Source organism: Ursus arctos, unplaced genomic scaffold (genome assembly GCF_023065955.2).
Source record: "Ursus arctos isolate Adak ecotype North America unplaced genomic scaffold, UrsArc2.0 scaffold_26, whole genome shotgun sequence".
NCBI classification, from domain to species: Eukaryota; Metazoa; Chordata; class Mammalia; order Carnivora; family Ursidae; genus Ursus; species Ursus arctos.
The window spans coordinates 34523290-34550014 of NW_026622941.1; the positions used below are offsets into that span (position 1 = coordinate 34523290).

The window sequence follows — 26725 nt, forward strand, 5'->3', positions numbered from 1 at the left end:
GGCAGGATTTTGATGGATTTCTGTCTCACATTTAGGTATTTCATCCATTTTGAATCTATTTTGTGTATGGTGTAAGGAAATGATCCAGTTTCATTCATCTGCATGTGGCTGTCCAATTTTCCCAGCACCATCTGTTGAAGAGACTCTTTTTTCCATTGGATATTCTTTCCTGTTTTGTCAAAGATTAGTTGACCATAGAGTTGAGGATCCACTTCTGGGTTCTCTATTCTGTTCCATTGATCTTTGTGTCTGTTTTTGTGCCAGTACCACACTGCCTTGATGATTACAGCTTTGTAATAGAGCTTGAAGTCCGGAATTGTGATGCCACTAGCTTTGGTTTTCTTTTTCAACATTCCTTTGGCTATTCGGGGTCTTTTCTGGTTCCATACAAATTTGAGGATTATTCGTTCCAGTTCTGTGAAAAAAGTTGATGGTATTTTGATAGGGATTGCTTTGAATGTATAAATTGCTCTAAGTAGCATAGACATTTTAACAGTATTTGTTCTAATCCATGAGCATGGAAGGTTTTTCCATTTCTTTGTGTATTCCTCAATTTCTTTGATGAGTGTTCTATAGTTTTCTGAGTACAGATAATTTGCCTCTTTGGTTAGGCTTATTCCTAGGTATCTTATGGTTTTTGGTGCAATTGTAAATGTGATTGACTCTTTGATTTCTCTTTCTTCTCTCTCATTGTTAGTGTATAGAAATGTTGAGGTTTTGACGTGAGAATATATATCTTGCAAGTTGAACTTAAAATCCTCCACTGGTAATAATTTTGCAAGGCACAATTATTGTAATTTTTAAAAAATTATCTCTATTACTCTGAAATCAAGTCTTTATGATGTCAAATGTGGTTATCTGAAAATATTTTCAATTACTTGATCAATACATACAAATAACCAGACCAGAGAGATGGTATAGATTTGAGAGTTTCAGCCATCTTCTACAAGTTCTAAATTTAAAAAATAATTTCATACTTATACATTAAATGGTGTCACAAGTTTTGTAGACAACGTGAAGAACCAGTTCCCTAGAGCGGTGATACTATTTAGACATTCTGATCATTTCAAACCCAATTGTTATGAAAAGAACAGTTTCTATAATTTGTGAAATTTGAGTAAAAGTAAAAAATAGGATGTAAAGATTTCACTAGGTTGTGTTGTTACTAACAAAATCAGAGCTGAGTCTTATAGGTAGTTAATACAACATATTGATCCAGCAGAAGTAGCCAGTTGACCAAAATGATTAGTCAATTTGTTAATAAATCAAACTCATGATTGTTTGTGAAACAAAAGAGATTGTCTTTTCATTTTCAACCAGATGTTATTGACAGGGATTAAACACAGATAAGAGTGAATCAATTCAGACAAAAATCAAAGAGATAAAATTAGAGAAAAATTCTATGAAGTTAATACCCTATTTAGAGAAGTACTAACTTGATATCTTTATAAGGTCATATTTTCCAGGAGAGAATATTTTTAATTTTAATAGATTATATGATGTAGTAAAAAATTAATTTCAAAGTCATTAGAAATACATATTTTTGCTTTTGCATTTCCTAATTCATGTTCCCATATTCCCATCATAAAATAGTTTTTCCCCAAAATTGGTTTATTTATGAAGATTTTTAAAACTATTCTTCATCTCCAAGGTTTTTCCTGTGAATTATCATTCACTGTATCAGACAATATTTAGTTTAAAGAAAACATATTTCCTTATTAATATTCTGTAATATGTTTCTCAGGCTCATTGTTCAATAAAATATAGTTTATTATATAGTATATTATTTAGTGGTTTGTTAATAATATTTGAGTTCAAATACTGCCTCAGTTTCTTTTCCTAGCAATGGGTTCATTCACTTAAAACCAGACAAATTCCAATTTTTTATACCCATTCACCACAAAACTGCCTATTTTAGGTTTACCACAAAACAGACAGCAGTAATATTTTAAAAGCAGAAAAGTACAACCAGGAATACAGAAGTCTCAAAATGCCTCTTACGGAAGATGCTGGCAGGATGGAAAATTAAGTTAACCAGATGCTCAGCTTTCCTCCACAAACACATAAAAAACCATGAGTAGAAGATTAAAACATTTTAATTACATGGGTTAACTCAAAAGAAAGAAACCAAATAAAAAAAAAATCTAAGCCAAAAAGGTAAGTACACTTATATTTTGGCTCCTTCAGGACTTACTCTAGGTCTTGGGCACCGGAGTTTTAATACTCAAAAGGACATAGGACATGGCTCTTATAGCATGTGGAGGCAGAAGCTGGAACTGAGTCCCCTACAGAAAACCTAAAGCTTTACAGAGCTGTCCTGGCCCTAATAAGAGAGTAGGAAAATGCCACACAGAAATCTGGGTAAGAAGAAATACAGCTCGTCTCTGTCAAAAGCTTTTTGTAAAAAGAGAAAAAATAAGGCTCCTAGGAGAAATAAAAATTCCAGTTAAGGTGTGAGCGTAGGGTTGTCTTATTCAAAGCTCTTGTTTTTTCCTTTGGTTTATGCTGACTCTCCTTTCTCTGAATTGTCTTGATATTTATGTAGATGAGAGTTTTTCTTTTGAATCCAGAGCCAAAACTTAGGATCCTCTATGTGCAGACTATTCTTATAACGTATTTATGCATGTCACCCTACCAGCCTTGTTAAACTCTTTTTTTGGTAAAGATATGGTATATCTCCTATTTTTTCTGCAATTATTTTCTAGCATAGATCTGAAAGTTCTGCAGACTAGTGAACATCATACTAAAGCAGTGAAAACTTCAGCCCCCTGCCTCAAAGCTAAATTCAGCCAGAAACCAAATCTCATTATGTCACGGTGCATGCCCTAGAGCAGAATTTCACTGATTCTCCCTAGAATTGCACTTGAGCTAAAAGGTGTCATTTAATCAGAAAGTCTCCTGGCCTGGCAAAATCTACAATTTGAGAAAGGATGTAGGTAGATATGAATATTGGATTTTGGCAATGAAGTTACCTTAGGAACAATCTAGATGTTACACTTGTGTTTTTAAAAATGGGAAGTTGGAGACCAGCTTGTTGCTCATGGAACCCTGAAATACTTCTTGATTGACCAATACTGTACCACATAAGCAGAGTCATTTGCAAAACTATACATTCAAACATGTATTAAAAGTAACAAGATTATTTATTATTTTATTGTGCACACATTTCCATGAACTGCAAAGATGAGAATGTGATGAATGTCCTAATACAGCCACCACATTTGTGGCTGAAGAGGTAAAGTTTGTTGGAGGTGGGCTCTGGAACTGATTCTAGGCTAGAATCTGTAAGTAGATGTAAGTGTTATAGACATCCTTTTATATCATCCCTAGTAACCAACACTTCCCACCAGGGCCTATCATGAAGTTGATGATTATGAAATGTGTATCCCTAAGTGCAACATAGCTATTAAATTTCTCTGATAGATTGAGATATAACAGAGTTAATGGGTAATTTACAAGCTAAGGAAACTTGAAGTAGGGATCCTGATCAGAAAGAAGTATGCAATAGAATAGTGTATTCTAATTGTAATCATTAGAGCCATATTTCCATGATTTTCCATATTTAAATAACTCCTGAACTATTATTTCTTTAATATTTTCCTTTAAATCTCATCATTTAAAAAATTAAATCAATGCCTTTTTCTCCTCAAAATTTTTATCTAAAAGCCAGCAACAAAAAAAATAGGAAAAAAAAGAACAATAACAAAATACTGGAAACTTAATGGTTCAAGTAGGGAGAAGGTAGAGAAGCATGGAATTGAGGCTCCAAGCCTCTCCAGAGAAAGTCCTTATTCTTGAAGTGTCCTCTTTGAGGAGAGTCAAGCCAGGAACAGTCCCTCATCCCCAATGTCCAGCCTCTATCTGGAGAAGAGGGCAAAGCCATGGTGGTCTGAGGGCCAGAGGAGCGGGAGGGACCAAAGGATCACTGGATGTTGTCTACAATCTTCTTGGAGGAGATGCCACATGCCTCTTGTGAGGCAGCCTAGAAGATGATGAAATCTTTCTAGAGATGCTCATCCAGCTCCCAGATGGCCACCACATTCCCACAATGATAGAAAAAGCACAGTGAGCACAGTTTCATTGAAGTACCACCTGTAACTTTCCCTGACCAGTTAGTGGGCATAACAGATCATGCCAATGTTGTTGGCTGGATGTTACTGCCAAATAAGAGCCAGTCCTATGGGCTGTCTTTAGGGTCAGACAGGAGCAGATCACACATGGCCCTGTCATGGGGCTCCCCTTGCTTTTAGTCAGTCATCTGAATCTGGTCTAGGGTTTGGATGGAGGAGAGAGCACCTGTGTATGCAAAAGACTGACAGGCTAAGTTAGTCCAAGATCTCAGGTCAGTAGCACTGCATGGTCGTCACCAAGCCCTATTTGTGCAGGCACTGCTCATAGAAGCCATATATGCCCAGGGGATCTGGTGGCTCTATTGGTTCCCCAGGATCTTGATGATGTGGTCAGCATATTGAACATTAAGTACAATAGGAGCTATGTTTCAATGCCCAGAAACTATGATCCATGAAGTCTCCCATGAAAAGGTCATTGGTCTCAAGGACTTACCAACCCACACTGAACAGATCCTTGAAGTCACAGAATTGTCCAGGGACGTCACCATATACTGTGACTGGCAACTTCACCCTTTGCACATTGCACTCTTCTACCATGATCTCTCCTGCCTGAGTGCACAGGATCTTGACTTCACTCTCCTGGATGATCTTAGGGCATCCAAGTGCCAATCAAAGTCACTGGTCTTCACCCTGGTTCCAGAACTGGGACCCCCACCCCTGCACAGGTTAGAGCAAGTACACTTCACCACGTGCGACTCTGACTCTGGCGCTTGGGCTCTCTGCCTTCTGCTTCCTTCTGCTTTGGCCCCTTACCATGTTGTTTAACCTTCCATCTTGTATCTTTTTGTAGTTTTTCTTCCTTCTTACCTCTAGTCATCCTCACCCTGCTTCCCTTGATTTCTGTTCATTTCTTCTTCAGATTTCGTTTAATTATTTCTTCTTGCTCCTTTTTTGGGTGGGTTCTGTTATTAGTCAACATTCAAAGTCCTACATTCTATCTCTTGTTCATCAATTTATTTCCCCTCAAAAACCAGTTAACTCTCTAAAAACTGTGTTTCCAGATGTCTACCTCATGGGAATATTATATTTAATGAAAATATTATAAGCGATACATAATATAGTAATTTAATAGAAGTGATAGGAACACATGTTATGCATTCTATCGAAGCCAATACTATGGAGAATTATATTCCTTGAAAAATGGCTTCCTGTAAGAAACAAGAAAATAAAAAATGTATATACTATCCTAAGTGGGTGATTAGGCAATACATTATATTAAATATGAATATAAAGGATGAAACTCTGTTTTACATTATTGTCTTTTGAATTTAAATGAAGATATTGAGTTCTTCTGAAAATAAACAATGGCATGGAGCAATTTTCCTTTCATTTGAATTAATGAGTCTGACCGTATTTTTCAATGACTGTTATAAATAGGAAGTATGACACATTGTATATACATTCTTCTTTTCCTTAATTAGTAATTTGCAGAGGAAGAGGGTATAATAAGTAATTCAGAATTTCAGAGAATTGAAATCAATTCTGGAAAGTAGTTTCATACTGTTATGATTACCTTATTTAATAAGGTCTGTATGTGTATGTATGTGTGTCTATCATTTGCAATCCTCTAGACCAGAAGGGGGCACCTACTGTTTGTCTAGGATGGTCTACATTCAGTATCAATAACTGTTGACAAAATTTGTGGTAGTCAAATACAGACAAAACAATTCTATAAATTCTGATAGTAACATGTTTCATGCACTTCGAGTCGCAAATTAGATAGACAGCTTCCTGAAAGAGTATTTTTAAAATGACAGAATGATCTATGCAGACTCTAGAAAAGGTGTTAAAAAGCTGAGTTAAGGGAGGGGAAAGGTGAGAACAATTATCTATCTTTAGAGCATAACAAATAATCATGACGTAAATTAGGTTCTTTACATAGAGAATAAATTAGCACTCAACTTTACAAAATAGCTTAAAAGCAAACTTCCCTCATAACATCAGAAGTAAGAGAAGATGAACGCATCTCTTTGCTTTGCTGTCTTGGCCAGATCTGAGTGCACAATGATGACAAAGATTGATGGTGGTTAGAGCCTAAGTTTGTTTTTCCGTCTTCCTTTTATATATACCATCTGCACGGGAAAGTGTCAATATGTATCGATCTTTCTTCACTACTGTGTTTTCTCCTTACTGCTCTGTCTTGAGAGGCCTACTTCTTCAATACGTTATCCCACTCCAACAAAAGAACAATCAAACCAAAGTCTAATAATTCTGCTGTATGTTGGAAAGTATGTTTGTTTTAAAGGATTCTTCCTAATCTGCCCGAAAACATTTCTCACAAAAGAGTGTCGTTTCTACCAGGGCGAGTGTATGTGTTTTTGTCTTATTTTTCTAGACTTAATAAAAATTTAAGGAACTTTCTGGAGTTTGGAAGTCCCAGAATATGTGTGATTCAGGCAAATAAACAAGGTCTGTCTGGTTCAGATGTGGAGATGTGATTAATTTCAGAGGACTTGGTGACATTTTCAATGTGCACATCAAGGATTAGGAGATACGTAAGATAGAAAGCAAATGCCAAAGAGAGAACAATTATGATTTGCCAAACACTGCATAAAACATGGGTTTTTATGCTGTTTATATGTCTAACTGCTAGGATTTGGAGCTCACATGAAGTCATAAAATGTCCTGAGCTGAATTAGTAAGTGTTTTGTGTGGGTGGAAGGAAGTAATTTTAAAAAGTATCATCTTGCAAGAAGTTAAGTTTTTAATTATCAGTGACGAGGAAGTATAGTGACAAAATTACCTCATTCACCATTAGGGAAACCTTCATTTTAACAAATTTGAAATATTTGCATTTGACATCTAAAGCCAGACTAGACGGCGGACATCTATATAGGAGGATTAGATTCAAAGGCAGAGACATCTATATTTTCAGCACCGGAATGTTATAGTACCCAAATTTAAGCTGATTTTATAATACTGAATATGTATTACATGCCTGGCAGTGAACACTTCAGTAATTTAATAAAGTGTCATTTCATTATAGAAACCTATTACCGGAGTTACACTTCCCATGGAATTCTGCACAAACACCTTTCTTTAATGTTACTTCTTGCTTTGCCTTAGAGGATTAAAGATACTGTAATACATAATCTGATTCTGTCAGAGCATATGAACCTACTCTCACTTGTTTCAAACTTTGATATAACAGTCTAAGGACTTTTTACTGTAATTTGATGCTCATAATAAATTCACAGTTGAATTTCTATGTAGCAAAAATTTCCACTATTATTTGACTCTAGATTTCTGCTTGGCATTCTAGCTAATAATCCATAATACCTTATTTTTTTACAGTTTTTTCTTTTTTAATGGCTGTGTGATCTGCCAGTTACATGAATATATCACATATTATTTATCTATTTGTATTTAGGCTTTCCTATTGTTTCCCAGCTTTACTGAGACATAACTGACCCATAACATTGTATAAATCAAAGGTGTACAATATGTTGATATGATACATTTATATATTGTGAAGTGATTACCAGCATAGCGTTAGCTAACAACTCCATCGTGTCTCATAATTATCATTTCTTTTTTGTGGTGGTAACATTTAAGATGTACTCTCTTAAGTTCATAATACAGCATTGTGAATTATAGTTCCCATGCTGTACGTTAGATCCCCAGGACTTATTCATCTTATAACCAGAAGTTTTTACCCTTTGACCAACATCTGCCCATTTCCCCCTTCCTCCCATAATCACCTTTCTACTTACTCTGTGTTTCTAGAAGTTTACCTTTTTAGATTCTACATGTAAGTGATATCCTACAGTATTTGTCTTTCTCTGACTTATTTCATTTAGCATAATGCCCTCAAGGTCCATCCATGTTGTCACACCTGATTTTTCTCATGGGCTGAATAATATTCCATTAGATATATATTTGTATATAGATAGATATCTTTATCCGTCTGTTGAAGGGGAATGGTGGGGAAGGGTAAGCATGAAGTAAAAAATACAACTAGGCCCTCCATGTCTGAACTTTTAAAAGTACACTAGAAATTTAGGGGGTTATAAATATTTCCATTCTCAGTTGGAAAATCTTCATTTAGATTTATGATTTATAAGTTCTGTTTCTCATTGTGCATTTTAAAAAAAGTTTTAATCTCTACACCCAATGTGGGGCTCGAACTCAGAACCCCAAGATCAAGAGTCACATGCTCTGCCAACTAAGCCAGCCAGGCTCCCCCCATTTTAGATATATAAAGGGGCTCACAGTTAAACTTTCTTCAGAAATCTGAAATTTTCCTTAGGACTTCCCACATAATTAGTGGGCTGCCTATTATTGAGACATGTAGTAGCTTCAGAATTTTATAATAAATGGATATGAAAGTATGGGTTTTGAGGACAAATGACATAATTAAATATGTTGGAATTCTAGGGATATTGCCATGTTGGTTGAAGAATTTCAGGATTTCTTTAAAATGTGTTTGAAACTATACATATTATCTAATTTTACCACCAAATAATTAATGTCAACCTTTGTTGTTGTTGTTGTTATTGTTAATGGGGAAGATGGTAGTAGAAAGGTTGATGGGAGGGCTGTAGCAAGCTTAGACCATTTAGGTAAGGATAGATGAAAAACTAAGAATGCCTGGCACACACTACTTCAGACTAAACAGTACATTTTATAAATATGAATAATTCTTCTTCATAAGGAGATAAACCAGTTAAATCCCTTCCTTCCTTCCACCTTTTTTATCTCCATCTCTCTCTTTCCCCTCCCCACCATAGGCATTTTTTAAATGTTTAATATATATCCTTTTGTTTTGTGGATCTTTTATAAAATGTATGTTACTTTTTAAATTTTAATTAAACACATATGTGTTACCAGCATCCACATGAAGAAATAGAACATAATTGCCCCAACTGCCCCCAATTCTCCCTCCCAGTCACTTCCTCCCATAAAGGGAACCATCATCATGACTTCTATCACCTAAATTCGTTGTGCCTATTTTAAACTTTATATCGTTGGGATGCTATGATAGATACTCTTTCGTTACTGCTAAACATTATGTCTCTGAGAGTCGTCCAGATGGTGATGTTTAGCAGTCTCGCCTTCACTTTCCGTACAGTTTTCTATACCATGAATATGCCATACTTTACCCGCCCTATTTTTGTTGGACTTCGAGATTTTCTGGGGTAGGGGGGACTATTATGAGTAGTCCTACTCGTGCACATGTAATTTGGTAAACATATGCACTTATTTCTCCCGGCTATATACCTAGTAGTATAATTGTTGGTGGATAGTGTATGCTCCAAATTCAGTTTTAGGATACACCGGCAAAGAATTTTCCAAAGTGGTTTATTTTTTATATTATATTATATTATATTATATTATATTATATTATATTATATTTATTTTTGAGAGAGAGACAGAGCAGGGGGAGAGGGAGAGAGAGAGAATCTTAGGCAGGCTCCACACTCAGCATGTGGAGCCCACTGAGGGGCTTGATCTCACGATCCTGATATCATGACCTGAGCCGAAATCAAGAGTCAGATGCTTAACCAACTGAGCCACGCCGGGTCCACCAGCGTGGTTATTGATTATGCTGTCATTATTGTGGGTTAGAATTTCACTTTTTCTAATACCTGGTATTGTTTTTTAATTTTATCTATTTTAGTGGCTGTGTAGTAGTTTCTCATTATGAAGTTATGAATAGGTTTATTGAAATATAATTGATATGCAATAAGCTGCACATATTTAAAATGTACAATTTGATAAGTTTTGGCATGTATACACCTGTGAAACCATCATTACAACCAAGGCAATGAGTGTATTTATCACCCCTAAAAGTTTCCTTAATGTCCCTTTGTAATTATTCCATCGTGTCCCTCCTTTCCTCCCCTCTCCCAGGGCAATCACTGATATCTCTGTCCCCATGTACATAATGTTTGTTTTTTTTTCTTCTAGCTGCTTTTAAATTTTTTCTGGTTTCAGGTCATTTGTGATGTGTCTTGGTGTCGATTTCTTCATATTTCTTGTGGTGGCTTTGTTGTACTTCTATGAAGTGTAAGTTTATTATTTTTATCTAATTTTTAAAAATTTTGGCCATTGTTTAAAAGATTTTTTTTTCTCCCCTGGCTTCTCTCTCTCTCTCTCTCTCTCTCTCTCTCTCTCTCCTTCAGGGACTTCAATTACAAATTTGTTAAGCTGTCTGAAGTTGTCCCACAGCTTACTTTTTTTTTAACCGTATTTTTTCTTTGTTGAATATTATTGCAAAGTTTATTATTAGGTCTTAAGTCCACTGTTTTTTTCTTTAACGTTCCAACCTCCTATTAATCCCATCTACTTTATTTATCTTTCCTGAAATCTTTTTTCTCTCTAAAATTTTAGAATTTACATTTTGCTCAGTTTTATTTTATCTTCCAGTTTTTCATTAACATACTCATGTTTTCTTTTACCTTCTTAGACATATGGAATACAGTTTTAAAAATTGCTTCAGGGGCACCTGAGTGGCTCAGTTGGTTAAGCATCTGACTCTTGGGTTTGGCTCAGATCATGGTCTCAGGGTTGTGAGATTGCTCTGTGTTGGGCTCTTCGCTCAGTGGGGAATCTGTTTGAGATTCTCTTCCTCTGCCCCTCCCTATTCTCTCTCTCTTAAAAAAAAAGTTATTTCAGTATTATTCTTTACTATCACTTGAGTAATTTAATTTCTGGGTCTGTTTCTACTGATTGAGTTTTCTCTGCATTCTGGATATTTTTCTGCTTCTTTGCACACTTGGTAATTTTTGATTGAATGCTAAATAGTGTGAATTTTAACTTGTCAAATGCTGGATATTTTCGTATTTCTATAATTATCTTGAAGGTTTGTTCTGGGACTCAGAGATTGACTTGGAAATAGGTTTAATCTTTTTAAGGTTTCCTGTTAAGCTGTGACAGACATGATCAAAATACCTTGTATTGTAAATGTCTATTCAAGCCATTTGCCTATTTTTCTGTTGGGTTATCTACCTTTCCTTCAATGTTTTTAGCATATTCATTCAATCTATGAACCATTTATCGAATATATGTAGGAAATATCCTCTCCCACTCTGGCATGCTTTTGAACTTCCCTTCAATCAAAATGTTTTCTGAAAAAGAACGTAATATATATTTCCCTCCCAGAAGAGGGCTGTCCTTATTGTAATAGGGAGACAAATGGGTAGTCAAAAGAATACAGGTCTAGTGGTAGGATTTTTATTACTAGTTCATTATACCAAGAAGTTCACTGGAGCCCTTCCTGTTATCTATCCAGTCACAGCACAATTATGCCATCTTTGCTTGCTGCTGCGACTGATTGGTTCTGCATATAAAAGTAAAGACAAGCTTTCCCTATGACACATGTTTGTCTAGAGTGAGCCCTACAGACCTTTTTAAAAAAATCTCTGGATGGGGCGCCTGGGTAGCGCAGTCATTAAGCGTCTGCCTTCGGCTCAGGGCGTGATCCCGGCGTTCTGGGATCGAGCCCCACATCGGGCTCCTCCGCTGGGAGCCTGCTTCTTCCTCTCCCACTCCCCCTGCTGTGTTCCCTCTCTCGCTGGCTGTCTCTCTGTCACATAAATAAATAAAACCTTTTAAAAAAATAATAAATAAATAAATAAATAAATAAATAAATAAATAAATAATCTCTGGAACTTGTTCACCAAGAAACATCATAAAATAAATGCACCAGTCTTCCTTTTTATTAAAAACATACTTTTGAAGATGAATGTTTATTCAGAGATGAAAACGCCTATAGGAATATTTTCCTAGAAATATGAATCATCCAGTGCTTTGGCTTTTCATTAAAAAAAAGGAAAATGAATCTTTCTGCTTAAGTGCATCTAAATGGGAACTTGTTATATCAGCAATTCCTGTTTCAAAGGGAAAAGGGTCAATTAAATAGCTTCAATTTAATCACTGTAAATTAAGTAATTTTCATTTCTTTGTCCAAATAATTTCCAAATATTAATTATCCCCAAATCATAGCGGCTGGGGAACTGACCTCCTTATGTTTCCCTACCTTCCATCCCAGATAACATTAATTCATTTATTCTTTTAGAAATAATTGCCTACTATGATGCAAGACACACGGAAAAAGACACAAACTCTCCTCCTAAGGAGATTAGAATTTAGTCTTTGGACACCAGGTGCTGGTGGTCTGGCTTGTTAGGGACTGATGCCTAGAAGAAGAGATATCTAAGTTGACTTTTGTGTAAGGTATTTAAATGTTACATCTTAGCACGTAGTGAAGTCAGTGAAATCTCTCTAAGCCAAGACATTGTTGTCTTTCCCAAAGAAATGAATGTTGTAGGTATTTAAGTATGGTTCTATCTGATGTGCTTATAAAGGGGAAGGATGGGGGAAGGAGTAGGAGAAAGGAAGAAATCTGTAGATAATTAACTAGGTTCTTTTGGAGAAAACTATATAAAACAGAGGAGTTTTTCAACACTAAGCATTGTCGTCATCATCATCATTAACACTACACCATTTATTGAGCTTGAACTCCGGCCTAGGTGACATATATGCATTGAAATTTAGTGTCCATAATGGTTCTGTTTAAAGTCTTGCTGCCAGTATCTAGCAGAACAAGGACAAGATGCAACACCTTTCTCCTTAAAGACTTGATCTTTGCGCTTCACTTGGGTTTTTCAGAGATCAGCCTGTGTAGTACATTTTAATCCAGTAAACTGGGAGTAAGGGAACTGCTTGATCACAGAACTTGAGGCCATAGGTCCATAAAAGATGGCCTCAAACAAAAGGCTCAGATAAGTAGAATCTTTTCCATCTAGAAACTAAAAGAATTAACAATATTGTTAATTTTGGGGTGCCTGGGGGCTCAGTCAGTTAACTGTCTGCCTTCAGCTCAGGTCACAATCCCAGAGTCCCAGGATCATGCTCTGTGTAGGGTTTCCTGCTCAGTGCGGACTCTGCTTCTCCCTTTCCTTCTTCTCCTCCCTCTCCTTGTGCTCTCTTTCTCAAATAAAAAAATAATCTTTAAAAAACTAAAACTAAAAATATTAGATAATTTAAAGATAACAAGTAAAGCTGTAATGTAGAAACTTCAAGTGGCAGGACCTAGAAAGAAACACCCAGAGATTAAGTGGGGGGTGATGATGGGCAGATGGCTGGTGACTGTGCCTGGAAGGATTGCTTAGTACGTTCACTAAGTTAGCTAAGAAACATAAAACCATAGTGGTTAAATATGCTCACTGTCTATAGTTTAAAGGGGCTCAGACTATGCCACCCCCATAGATGCCACTTTGGCATAATAATTATTTTGCTGATAGTTGCTATAATAATTAGTTGCTGAAGCAACTGAGAATTAACTGATGTAAGAAGACTTCTTTGTCCTCCCTTATCTGTCAGGTGAGAAATTCTGCTTTGACGAAGGTGCCCAGGAAGAAGAGTCCAGCTCTTATAACCAGAGATAGGGAGTCACACTGAGATGAATCTGTATAAACAAACCTTACTAAAATAACCCTTATCTTCCATAATGTTTAGTCCTTGTATATTTCCTAGTCACTTTCCCACAATTTATTACAACTAGAAGCCCAAATCCCCCCCTTCCACTTTCTAGTCATTTCTCCACAATTTATTGCCCTTTGTTAAAATGGTATATAATCTCCTTGGCTAACTGCTTTTCACTTCTTTTCTGTCACTTCTGTGCACATAAAAAATATTAACATCAACAAAAACTGCAGCTTTATCCCCCTGTGAATTTGTTTTGTGTCAGTTTAATTTGCAGGCCCCAGCTACTCAAGATAAAAGGGTAGAGGTTAGCTATGTTTCCTCCCCATCAGTCTGGACCCTAGACTTTTCTCATTCAGGAGGTAACGTAATGCAGTGGGGAAAATACTTGGCTAGGGGTTGAGATATTTATTAGTTTTATCCTGGACATTAGTTACTTCTGTCACGAAGTAGAAGGGTTCTACTACAAGTCTTTGTGCCTTAATTTCCTTATGAGCATAATAAAAGAGTTAGGAGAGGATGGCAAAAGAGGGTTCACTTCATGACTGGAGGACTTTATCAAAGAAGATTGAGAAGCCACAGGTACCATGATTACTAAGTCAACAGTAGGTACTGGAGCAAAGCAATTCCAGCAGATGTGCAGAATACATACCCTCTCTGGAATAAAAGATGCATAAAATTTCTTCCACTTTTGGCATTCAGTGAATCAGTTTGTACCCTTTTATGGGTTGTTGACATAGACTGGAAAAATTTAGCAAGTTTCAAATCCCACCTGAGGAAAAAGTGGGCAGATGCCTGATGTAATGATACAGTCCTTAGGGAAGAATGAAATCCGTTTTGAGTCTTGGGTGGTAAAGCAGCATCCAAGATCTACTGAGAACGCAATATTCCATTCATCCCGTGTTGCCAAAAGTGGTGTGGGTGTTACAGATGCCTATAATAATGCATAATTAATATATAGAGATAGACCCTCCACTCCAGTTCTAATGTTCAGATTAACTGGCTGTCCTGCAAGCAAAATTGCTATAGCTATGGAGAATGTACTTAATATTATCAAAGACTTGGTTCCAACAAACTGATAATGGACATTAAGCTCTTCCAGTGCAAAACAAATTGTACGTATTTAAATATGACTGTCTCTGTAACATGTTGCATTCAAAGTTTCAGAAATTTGTTCCCACGTAATTTCACTCCCACCTCTTTCTCCCAGATGCAGATGTAATTTATGTAGAAGCAGACCTTAAAATAAGTCACTCAGGACAGACTTGCTTTCATTTACATAATGTTCTTTGGGGAGAAAGTATTAAATCAATTTTAACCTGTTTGGGCCTGCATCCAAATAGTGTGCAGGCCTGTTTAAGGAGAATCAGTTTTGAAATTCGTAAAAGAGATCATATGAAATGCATTACTTAATTAAGTAAAGGAATTTAGGCTTTATTATAGAATATTGTACCATCTGCCGGATGAATATAACTAATTAAATTTGACTTGGTATGTGATTTTAACAAACAGTTGAAAAATGAAAATTCTACAATGAATTCTTCAGCAGCACCTGAAATGATAGATACCCACTGGGAAAGATTGCATCCAGCCCTGCTCAGGTTGCAAACAGACTTTCCATTGTCTGGTTGCAGTCTGCATAATGTTTGCATTAAAAAGCAGGTCAATTCAGTAACTACTCACAAGCAACAGGGAAAGCCCAAATGCAATATATGTCTGCTATCGTCAACGAATTAACAAGGTAACAGGATGAAATCAAAATGGTTGCAAAGCTTCCCTGGCCACAGAACAGAAACAACTTTGCTCTGAAGCTTACTGCTAAAATCCCCGCCTGCAAAGAGGACACCAAAACAATGCGTACAGTACCCATTGCTCGTAATACCGCAATAAGTTGAAATGCTCTAGTGACAAATCAGGCTGAAGCCATCCTGCTCCTTGGTCTTGGATATGAGGCAGTCAAACCTAGCTGGCTCTATAGACATCAGCTGCATCTCTCTAATGCAAATAGTATTATGTCACTTTGTCAGAAAAGCTATTAGGGGAACCAAAGGGTTTAGGAAGTGCTTTAGACCAAATGCTGTGTAAGCTTATTAATACAGATGCTAAGATAACAAGATGATTTGTTAAAAGAGAAACATTTCTATCCGAAATGTGACTATTTTGTGTCAACTACTGAAGCATCATGATATTTGACTTTTTCACTTTGCACGCAGATGTTCTCGTTCTGTGCGGACACAGCCTTGGTACCCTGTTATCAATCAAGCGCTTCATTGATGAGCACCACCAAGAGTGCTGGTGTTAATACCTTTTATGGGAACTAAGTCTTTTGAAGATTTAGTCATCATCTCTCCTGTAAAATTAATACATTTTCATATTTAAATGATGCTATGTCTTTTTTTTAAAAAAATGACAGTATATCAGTTTCTTAAAGAAAGGGGCATTTCAAAGCATTCCATTTGTTCAAACAGTTGAACAGTAGTCCTTAATAAGAAGGAGGAGATGAATGAATGCAGCTGGCTTTGAGATCCAGCCACTGAGAGAATAGTGTCAAGAAGCTGATCTATATAATTTGGTGACAAACACTTCTGAGTAGCGTATGCTTCCATTTGGGCTGACGGTGTTTATGAAGCACTCAGTATCATCACTCTTCCGAAGAGAGTCAGGGTTGAACAGGAAAGAAAACAGAGGATTTGTCTGAGAAACAAAAGGAGTTGATACCATTAGGGCCCATTTGGGGAGAAAAGTTTCTCGTTTCATTTGTGTAGGAATTAAGGATCCAGGGGCGCCTGGGTGGCTTAGTCGTTAGGCGTCTGCCTTTGGCTCAGGGCGTGATCCTGGCGTTATGGTATCGAGCCCCACATCAGGCTCCTCCGCTATGAGCCTGCTTCTTCCTCTCCCACTCCCCCTGCTTGTGTTCCCTCTCTCGCTGGCTGTCTCTCTCTCTCTCTGTCAAATAAATAAATAAAATCTTAAAAAAAAAAAAAAGGAATTAAGGATCCATGGGAAATGAACTCTTTGGAATTAAATAGCACATTCAAATACAGAAGTGATTTTTCTATAACTATTTTTGCTGGTATGAAAATCATAGTTATCTTGGGGGCCTATATAAGATAGCTAAATTTAAAGTAACCTGTTGACATACGGGAATGATAGGAACAAATGCCAAATTGAAATAAGCAGGAGGAACATATGAAATAAATCACTGGAAAGCTGAACACATGTAGGTAGAGCTGGCCCAATTAGCCTTTAGAAAATCAAGAAAAAACAGAATGAGATAAATGCTTGTGGTTGCAGTCGGGGAATACAGCGATTCTCCTGAGGTCAGAAGAAGCTTCAATAAACCAACCTGAGCTATCAGATTTGAAGGTAGCTATAACTAAATCCCATCTAGAAAACCCATCAAGCCCTATTCCTTAATTGTATATTTATTAAAGACATTTTACAGGATATCCCTGTTAAGCTGACCTGCCTGTTTACAATATGTGTCCACTTAAGAATGGATTTATAAACATATATCATGTGCCAAGGTTGAAAATCTCCAGCATCTTTTATAAATACATTATCCAGGCATTCTTCTCACACTGGAACTGTTGTCCTGGTGAGATGATTTCTGGCAGGTCTCTGTGGGATTTCCTGTGCTAACATTATCTGAGGAGGTGCTGACCACACCTCACCCAGGAAGAATGGTGACTTGCACCTGTACTCATTGGAAAAAGCATCCTATCAACCCAGGGCACTGAGTCTTCCTTTCAGTAGCCTGTCTGAGGTGGTGCTGGCCTGAGGAGAATCTTGTCTTACTTTTGAAGTTTTGATTGAGATTGTTTTGCGCCAGTCTGTCAACAGGTGTATGCTTTCTCTGCCAGAGAGCAGCAGTTAAGATATCAGCTGCTCTTTCCTTGACTACAGAGAGGGGACAGGAGGCTGACGTGGACTCACTGAGCGCAGTTTGGGTTAGAGACAGCATCTGGGTTCTGTAAGGAACTGGTTTTATCCAGTTTCGCAGTTGATTTGAATGAGAGACTGGCAGCAAGTGACATTTTCAGGTCACAAGAAGGTAATGTGGAACAGAACCCTAGAAAGGACGGTCATTAAGACCCGCTCTTCCCACAATGACTGGATATAGCCACGCCTGTCTCTGCTTAAGAAGTGGTTTTGAATTTAAACCTTAGAGACACACTTTCGATTTTTATTGGATTTTTAAAATTATCTTGTCAGAGCTTTGGTGTACATATTTTAGAAAAATACACATTTTTGTGGAGTTGATGTACTTTTGCCTTTTCATTTCTTAATTTGATGTGATATATCCGTTGCCATTTCAGGAAGCACTAATAGCTGTTACACCCCCTGACTCCTACTGCTTGGTTTCTTTAAAGGAGGAACTGAAACGGTAATGCTATTAATACTACTTACAGCTATTATTAAGTGCCTGCTATGTGCTTGACACTGTTCCAGGCATTTTACCTGTGTTAACTCATGTAATCCTCCCCCAAAATACTGTGAGATAGGTACTATTATTGTTTCCATTATACAGATAAGCTGAGGCACAGACAGTATGTTTAATTTTAGAGTACTCCTTCCTATTCATGTTTCTAACTCCAGCTAACAGATTTCTTAGCACACAAGAGTTATGTGGTAGGATTATGTTGTAATCTCCCCCTGGTGTCCTTTCAGTCCCTGCCATGGGTCCTATCCTACCGATTTCAAAACCTATTCTGAATCAGTTGTTTTAAGACTTGATGCTGCCTTTAACCCCTGGCAACAGTAACATTTATTACTAAAATCCAATTAAAATTTTGATATTAGCATATTTATTAACATTTACTCACAAAATTAATCAAGGATGTTTCCCTTTAAACAGCACTGGTTGATTGCTTCACTCATTGTTCATAAACTCAATTATTCATCAAGTGGTGAAAACCAAAATGTGGGAGTCAAGATGTCACTTTAAATCTGGTTTCTGCCATTTACCAGTGATGTGATCTGAGGCACGATCCTCTAGCCCAAAAGGTCTTTGGAATCAGACATACCCCAGTTCTTAAAATTAATTGCAGTGCCTTGGATAAATTACTTTAACTTCTCTGAGCTCAGTTTCTTTATCTGTAAAAAAAAAAAAAAGAAAAGAAAAAAAAACCAGGGGAGAAGCTGAATACTTGGCATTGGGTCGAGCACAGAATGTACACATTACATTGCACTTACTAATATATAACTTTTCAGGGAGAAAGTATCTGTTGTGTCAAGGTAGATGCAAGTTGGTTCCCAAGGAAAGGCAGGAGTGGTGCGACCAGGATTCCAGGATCCATACCACCCTCTGGAACCTGCCCAGTGCTCCTCCTGACTGACCTATCTTCTCATTCCTTTTCAACTGCAAAATAGCATGTTTTTCTTCCTCCTAAGCAGCTGTGTGGGGCATTATGGATCGTGCAATCCAACTCAGATGTAAAGTAGGCCCTGCAGTCCTCAAAGATCATTCACAGGGATTTGGCTGATTATGAGGATTATCATCAGCTTGTACAGATGTAGAAATTATTGGTGCTTCTTATTTGAAGAGAGCCAGGTGTGTGGAAAGCCAGCCACAAACAGTCATATGTACAAATATAGAATGAGAAATTTTGAGGGGAAAAAAAAGAAATGAGGTACTGCTTTTCCCCCTCCCTTTCTTATTGCCTTCTGCTTTGCAAGATATTTAACTGATCAAAAAGTGAATTTACTTTCTCTCTCACTTTATAAATAAAGTATTTGTTTCTTTTGCTTTAGGAGACATATTTAGAAAAATGTTGCTATGTCCGACGTCAGAGAAATTGCTGCTTATGTTCTCTTCTAGGATCTTTATGGTTTCAGATCTCATGTTAAGGTCTTTAATCCATTTTGATTTTATTTTTGTGTATGGTGTAAGAAAGCGGTCCAGTTTCATTCTTTTACATATAGCTGTCCAGTTTTCGCAGCACCATTTGCTGAAAAGTCTGTCTTTTCTCATTATATATTCTTGCCTCCTTTGTCGTAGATTATATAACCATATAAATGTTAGTTTATTTCTGGGGTCTCTATTCTGTTTTCTTGATCTATGTGTCTATTTTTGTGCCAGGACCACATACTATTTTGATTACTACAGCTTTGTCGTATATCTTGAAATCTGGAATTGCGATACCTCTGGCTTTGTTCTTCTTTGTCAGGATTACTTGGGCTATTTGGGTCTTCTGTTGTTCCTAAATTTTAGTATTTTTTGTTCTAGTTCTGTGAAAAATGCTATTGGTATTTTGATAGGGATTGCATTGAATCTATAGGTTGCTTTGAGTAATATGGACATTTTGATAATATCAATTCTTCCAACCATGAGCATAGAACGTCTTGCCATTTGTTCATGTTGTCTTCAATTTCTTCCATCAGTGTTTTATAGTTTTCAGAGTACAGGTCTTTCACCTTTTTGGTTAAGTTTATTCCTAGGTCGTCTATGTTCATAAGTGAAATTAACCTTTATCTTCTTTTCCTTTTATTGTTTTTATCCCATTGTATAAGATTATGCTAGTCTGATAAAATGAGCTAGATAGGCTTTCACTCTTACTTTTTTCTGAAATAACTTCTTGCAAAATAGGACTAAATCTTCCTTACAAGTTTGGTAGGAAGTACCTGCAAAACTGTCTGGGACTGCAGCTTTTTGGAAGTAGAGATTTTTGATTGCTGTTTCAGTGTCTTTGGACTTTGCTCCTTCCTCTTCCTTCTCTTCTTTCTCCTGCTTTTGCTGGAAACTCATGTCAACTTTACCTAAATTATAAAGACCAATTCTTCCTTTACAGCAATGTTTACTAATTCTTTTTTTGTTTTAGAGAGGGAGGGGGAGGGGCAGAGGGACAGATAGAATCCTAAGCACGTTCCACATGCAGCACGGAGCCCAATGGGGGCTCGATCTCATAACCCTGAGATCATGACCTGAACTGAAATCCAGAGTTGGACGCTTAACTGACTGAGTCACCTGTGTGCCCCAACTATTACTAATTTTTCTGACCAGCAAATAAACTTCCTAGGGATATATGTTCCACACATGCCTTTGCTAATGTTAATTAGCTACCAGAGAACCTTTTATGCCACTTTGGCATTTTGATAATTTTCTACAAATTGACCCATTTCATCTGGGTATTACGTTTATTAGCAGGTAGTTATTCATAATCCATTTTTAGTTTGTATTGTATCTGTGGTTGTTTCTGCCTTTTCATTCTGTATTTTATCTTATTTTCTTTATCAATTTTGCCAAAGGTCAATCTTAATAAACTTTTCAGTGAGACAGCATTCGTTTATATTATCATCTGTTTTTATTTTACATTTCTTTTTGTTTTGGTTCTTTAAGTTCGTACTACCTCTTTCTTTACAATTTCTTGAGTTGATTTACTTATTTAACTTTTATTTCCTGATATATTAAGTGCAGTAGTATATTAAATTTAGATATAGTTTTAATTTGAATCCAATATACTTAGAAAAGTATGGTGGATACTGTCATTTAATTTTACAGATTTTGTAATTTTCCTTATGTTCTTTTTGAACTCAGGAGATAGTATTATTAAATAATTTTGTATATTGTATGCTTTTATTAATCCTTTATTTCTTTGACATTTAGGCTTATTAAGTAGAGAAATGAGGGCATAAGGTACATACAGGGCAGATGAAAATGTGGTGGATAAATGGATTGTAGTTCCCTATAGGGTTGATGAGTTGAAGGAATTTGGGAATTAGGCTGAGCTGGAAAGAGTGAAATTTATGGCTTGGTTTGAAAACAGGTTGTTTATAACTGAAATTATAGAGTGGTTGCAGTTATTAGTGATGTCAAGGTCCCAGAGAAAGCTTCCAGCAGTGAGCATAGAAGTGGAGTGAGGACACCCTCCTCATCCGAAGAGAAGCGGTAAATATCCCCCATTTGCATATTGCAGCAGTAGTGTTGGGTAGAAGGGCAGGATCCAGGAGTTAAATCTTCAAGGAATGACAAGGATGACTACAGCAAAAAGAGATAAAGGATTCACCTGAGAGTCAAAAGCTGGAAGTATTTGGGAAAGGGATAGGGACTGGTAACTAGAAGCAACAATGAAATGTTAGGAAGACATCCACAGTATCTCCACATTCAGAAATAAGAGGGGTATGAGAAAGAAGAGAGCCGCCCAGTGAGAAAACTTTGGGACAGTGTCCTCAAGGGAGACCCAGATTTTAAGTGGAACCTGAAGGTGAAAGGAAAGGTATAGAAAAAATGTCGAGGATATGAGTGATTTGCCGATGACTGATTGTGACATCTGCAGCGTCCAGTGAAAGGGCTTCAGGACTTAGGAAAGGGAGGGAGATGGTCAGAGAAGAGAGTTTAAGGAGATCGAAGCTATGGGAGATGTGGGATGAACTGGGAGTTCTAGGATTCTTATAGTGACCAATATCAACAAGATAGGAGACATAAGATTAGTCTTTAAGTTCTTAAGATAGACAGGGGTGATGTAAATAGTGGGGGAAGGCTTAGAAAAAGGAGGGGAAGTCCATAAAGAACATAATAGTATTCAAGGGCTCCTCTAGATTGCTAATGTCCTTTTTGTGCATAGTTAATATACTTATTTAGAATTCTGTTCTGTTGGTCTCAGTGATTCTGTTTCAGACATCATGTAATGTTCAGCTATTGTTGTTTACTTATGAGTTCTTATTAGTCAAGAGCCAGAGCTCATGTCTCTCCTGCTGTGTTTTGGGAGAAGAGCTCAGGCCATGAGTCCCAGGCACTGGCAATTCAACTTGTCTCATCCCAACCAGAAATTTCCTTGTCGTGGATTCAGCCTTCAACTCTAAATAGCAGCAGCAACAGCATTGGCAAGGCACTCTCCCTTGGCTGTAATCACCAGCCTTGGGGATTTGGAGGCGAGAAAGTAAAGGAATGGCTTTGGGCTTCCTCTAGTTACATGGCCTTTATGCGCTGGCCGTTTCCTCTGTCTGGAATGCTCCCCCTTCCTTCCAGTTAACTCTAGCTCAAGGGTTGCTTTACCAGAGAGATCCTGCTTTCCTCACCAGTCTAGACCTCCTTGTTTTATGTTCTCCTAGAATCTTGTTCCTCTCCTTCAGAGCATTTATCTCAGTTTGTAATTACATACTCATTACCTGATTACTTGATTTATGACTGTGTTCCCATGAGCCTGTAAACTTCACGAGAGCAGAAATGGTGTCTCCTTATATTTATCATATTATCTCTAGCATTTTGCGTGGTGCCGGTATACAGTAAATGAACGAATGAATAAGTTAAAAGAAGAACAGTTGATGTGGAGGACAGTTTACACTGGAGACAAGCAGTTGATAATCTTTTTAAAAAGGAGGGGGTAGTCTTGAGAATAGCTTATTAGAATTACCACTGCCTATGCTGGGTGACAATCTAAAATAAAGCACTCGTAATTTTCTTTCAGTTGCTACCTGTAATTTTTACTTCTATATCAACTTTCTAATCTGATACTTTAGAGTGGAAAAGTGCAAACCAATAATAAGCTGAAAACTTACAGATAAATTGAGATATAAATTATATATATATATACACACACATATGTGTGTGTATATGTATGTGTATGTGTACATATCTAATTTCAAACTTTCATAGGAAAAATCACAGGGTTTTAACTCAGCAAAAATATTTGGAGAACTGCTGAATTAACTACATTGATATGATTGATTACAGATGGTGACATGGACAAATGCAAGGCATAGTATTTCAAGGTTAAGTACTCTACTGTATTTCAATTAAATTGTGGATCAAAAGAGCAGAACATCTTCCTTTGAATTCTCTGAAGTATCAAGTCTCATTTACCCTAAACAGCTTCTTCTATGAGGCAGTCTTGCTGAGAGAATGCTTTCAGGGGTCAAGGTAAATGGTTTATGATGAGATGGCAGTGAAAACTTGAAATACATTGATTAGTCTGTAGTGTATAATGACTAATTCCACTTAAACTGATTCCTTGACCGGGTCAGTGCTATAGTTTGCATACCAAACCCACTTTGGTTTTACACACAGACCTTTCCCATCCCCTTCTACTCTCCTAATCTGACATTCTGGAATGCCTTTTTATTAGCTTGTTGATAATGTTCTATTGCTAACTAAATGACACTTTTGCCCATTCTGTCAGGGTCCAATCAACATGGTTAGGCTGATATTTAGGGATCATAATGATATGTTAACAGTGAATAATTTTAACATATTAATCGTTCATTCCTCCAGTTGTAAGCCTCTGAAAATACTAATGACAGTAGCCTTGGTTGAGTTTACATTTCTTTTAACTGAGATCATTAGTATACTGAAATGTTGAAATGTCACTTGGCATTTTTCTTTGCAATCAAATTCCGCTTATTGTACATTTGTAATTTTTTTCAAAAGAAAATAATTATGAAGTGAACACTTTTGTCATCGTTTTCCCACTAGGAAATATTCATTATTATACAGCAACTTCAGCAAAATCAACTGGTATATCAAATGATATATATCATATATCATGTAATATAGTAACATAAATCTTTAATGTTGTCATACCCTCTTAATACCTTCCCAGAGAAATTTTAAATGAAAATCTTATGTAGCTCAGTGTACAGAACTCTAAAATCCTTTCCAAACAATCCATAACCTGAGGAAAGGAGTTCATCCATTTCTAAACATTTTCTACAGTCAGTAGTAAGGTGTACATATACACATACACACACACACACACACACATATATGCAAAGAAAGAATAAAATACAAATCAAAAAGTACAGAGTACAATTAAAGACATAATTAAGCACAGAGCTGGGGAAAATAATCATATTAATCCTTTATCATATTTGAATATTTGATATATAGTTTATATTAATTCATGAAAAAATACCAAGATGTAATAAAAAATACAATGAGAAGAGGGGACAAAGAACCTGAGCAGACAGTCCAAGGAAGTGATACATACAAGAAAGAAAATATTCAGCTTCAGTAATAATCAAGAAATGCAAATTATAGTACCAAGAAAGCATGTCCTTAGCAACAATAAAAATGTACAATTTAAAAAAACATAAGTTCAGGTCAAAGTGGCCCTCTCAGTTTGAACTTGAAGGTACTGCTCCAAACCCAGACCAGGGTTAGATTAAATCTAAAAAGAGAAAGACATGCCAGGATTCAAAAAGAAGATAAACACTTATAATTCTAGAAACAATGCAAAAATTTTAAAAAGTCATAACAAACCACTATAAACTTTATGCTAATATATCCTTCAAAGAGATAGACAATTTTCCAATAAAATTTAAAGACACAAAATTAATGAGAATAAAAAACCAAAGATAACCATTAAATACATTTAGTCATCAATTGAAAGCCTGTCTCTAATAAAAATTTACATATATATGAAAACTTATATAGCCAAATGAGGAAATGATGAACTATTCAATAACTGGTGCTTGGTAATTGGTTATTTATATGGAAAGATAATATCCTTACCTCATTTCATACACAGAAGTCAGTTCCAATTGGAATGAGGATCGACTTGAAGAAATAAAACTTTAAACATTTTAGGACAATACATATAAAAATTTCTTTATAAACTTATGATAGGAAATTATGTTTTAATCATGATCCAAAAGCTTGAATAATTAAAAAATAAAACTTTGAGTACAATTATTATAAACAAAGCAAAATGGTAATCTTGGAGAGAAGTTAAACAAAATACTTAAACTGACCAATATATTGTATCTGAAATATGGAAAGGGTTCTTCAGTTTAGACTTCTATTACTGGCAATATGGCATACCAGAGACACTGAAAGCCTCCTGCTTTAAACATATAGAAGTGTTTGAAAAATCCGTACCTTCAAGTGAATAAACAACCCTGTGAGATAATAAAATGTGCCAGTGCCAGGATCAAAACAAGAACAAAACTGCAGAAAGATAAGAAGGCTCTAAAACTTCTGGATATACTGGTCTAGAGCAAAGCATTCTGGGGACAAAGCTTTGGACTTCTTAGTGCCCAGAGCCATACTGGAAACTGTCCTGCATGTAGTTGGGCCAAGAAATGCTCCATCTTCAATCAAGTGGTGAGCTAAAACAGAAAACTGCAAGGAAAATTGCCTCTCTCATCCTTCACTCTAGGTAGCAATTAAGAAAAGTCTTCCAGGGGGTACCTGGGTGGCTCAGTCAGTTAAGTGTCTGCTTTCAGCTCAGGCATGACCCCAGGGTCCTAGGATCAAGCCTCACATCGGGCTCCCTGCTCAGTGGGGATCCTGCTTCTCCTTCTCCCTCTTTTGCTCTCCCTGCTTGTGCTCGCTCTCTCTGTCTCTGTCAAAAAAAAAAAAGAAAGAAAGAAAAAAAGAAAAAGAAAGGTCTTCTGATCAATTACAAGACCACTGACTTGCTTTATATGGGTGTAATGCCTGAATCAATATAATCTGCATAATTTTAAACACATGAATCCAAAAAATATAAAGTAGATCTAGATCTTCAGTACATATTAAAAACAAATGTAGTTTATCTGTAGAGAAAGTGTTATTCATGTTTCAAAAAATTCTTGCAAAAACCCAACTTCTAAAGCACTTCCTCCAGAGTTGAAATTATCAGTTATAATATGCAAAATAATTATGCTTTATACATTTAAGAAAAGATGGAAATAAAAATATGAGCAAGAAAAGTTCACAAAAATAAGCAGGAAAATTTATAAAAGAACCTAACAAATGTCCTAAAAATGAAAAAAAATATATAAAGTCAAAAACGTAGATGATGGATTAAGTATAACTTAAGACAAAATTAGTGAACCATACCATCCTACGAAATTTCTCAGAATACAGAAGAGCATTAAAATAAGGGAAATATGAAAGAAAGATTTATGAACATGGGAGAGAGAGATGAAAGAGGAAATATGTAAAAGGAAAATGGTGGAAATTTTATTCAGAATTCATAAAGGCTTCCTCTCTCTCACATTGGCTTCAACAGATGAATGGATAAAGAAGATGTGGTTCATATATACAATGGAATATTACTCAGCCATCAGAAAGGATGAATACCCACCATTTGCATCGACATGGATGGAACTGGAGGGGATTATGCTAAGTGAAATAAGTCAAGCAAAGAAAGACAATTATCATATGATTTCACTCATATGTGGAGCATAAGGAATAGTAGGGAGGACATTAGGGGAAGGAAGGGAAAACTGAAGCTGGGGAAGGA

General features: G+C 36.4%; 1 pseudogene; it reads right to left on the reverse strand.

Annotated features, from left to right (window-relative positions):
* Positions 1-3922: 3922 nt before the first annotated feature.
* On the reverse strand, positions 3923-20307 carry LOC113257486 (serine/threonine-protein phosphatase 4 catalytic subunit-like; annotated as a pseudogene).
* Positions 20308-26725: the final 6418 nt, after the last annotated feature.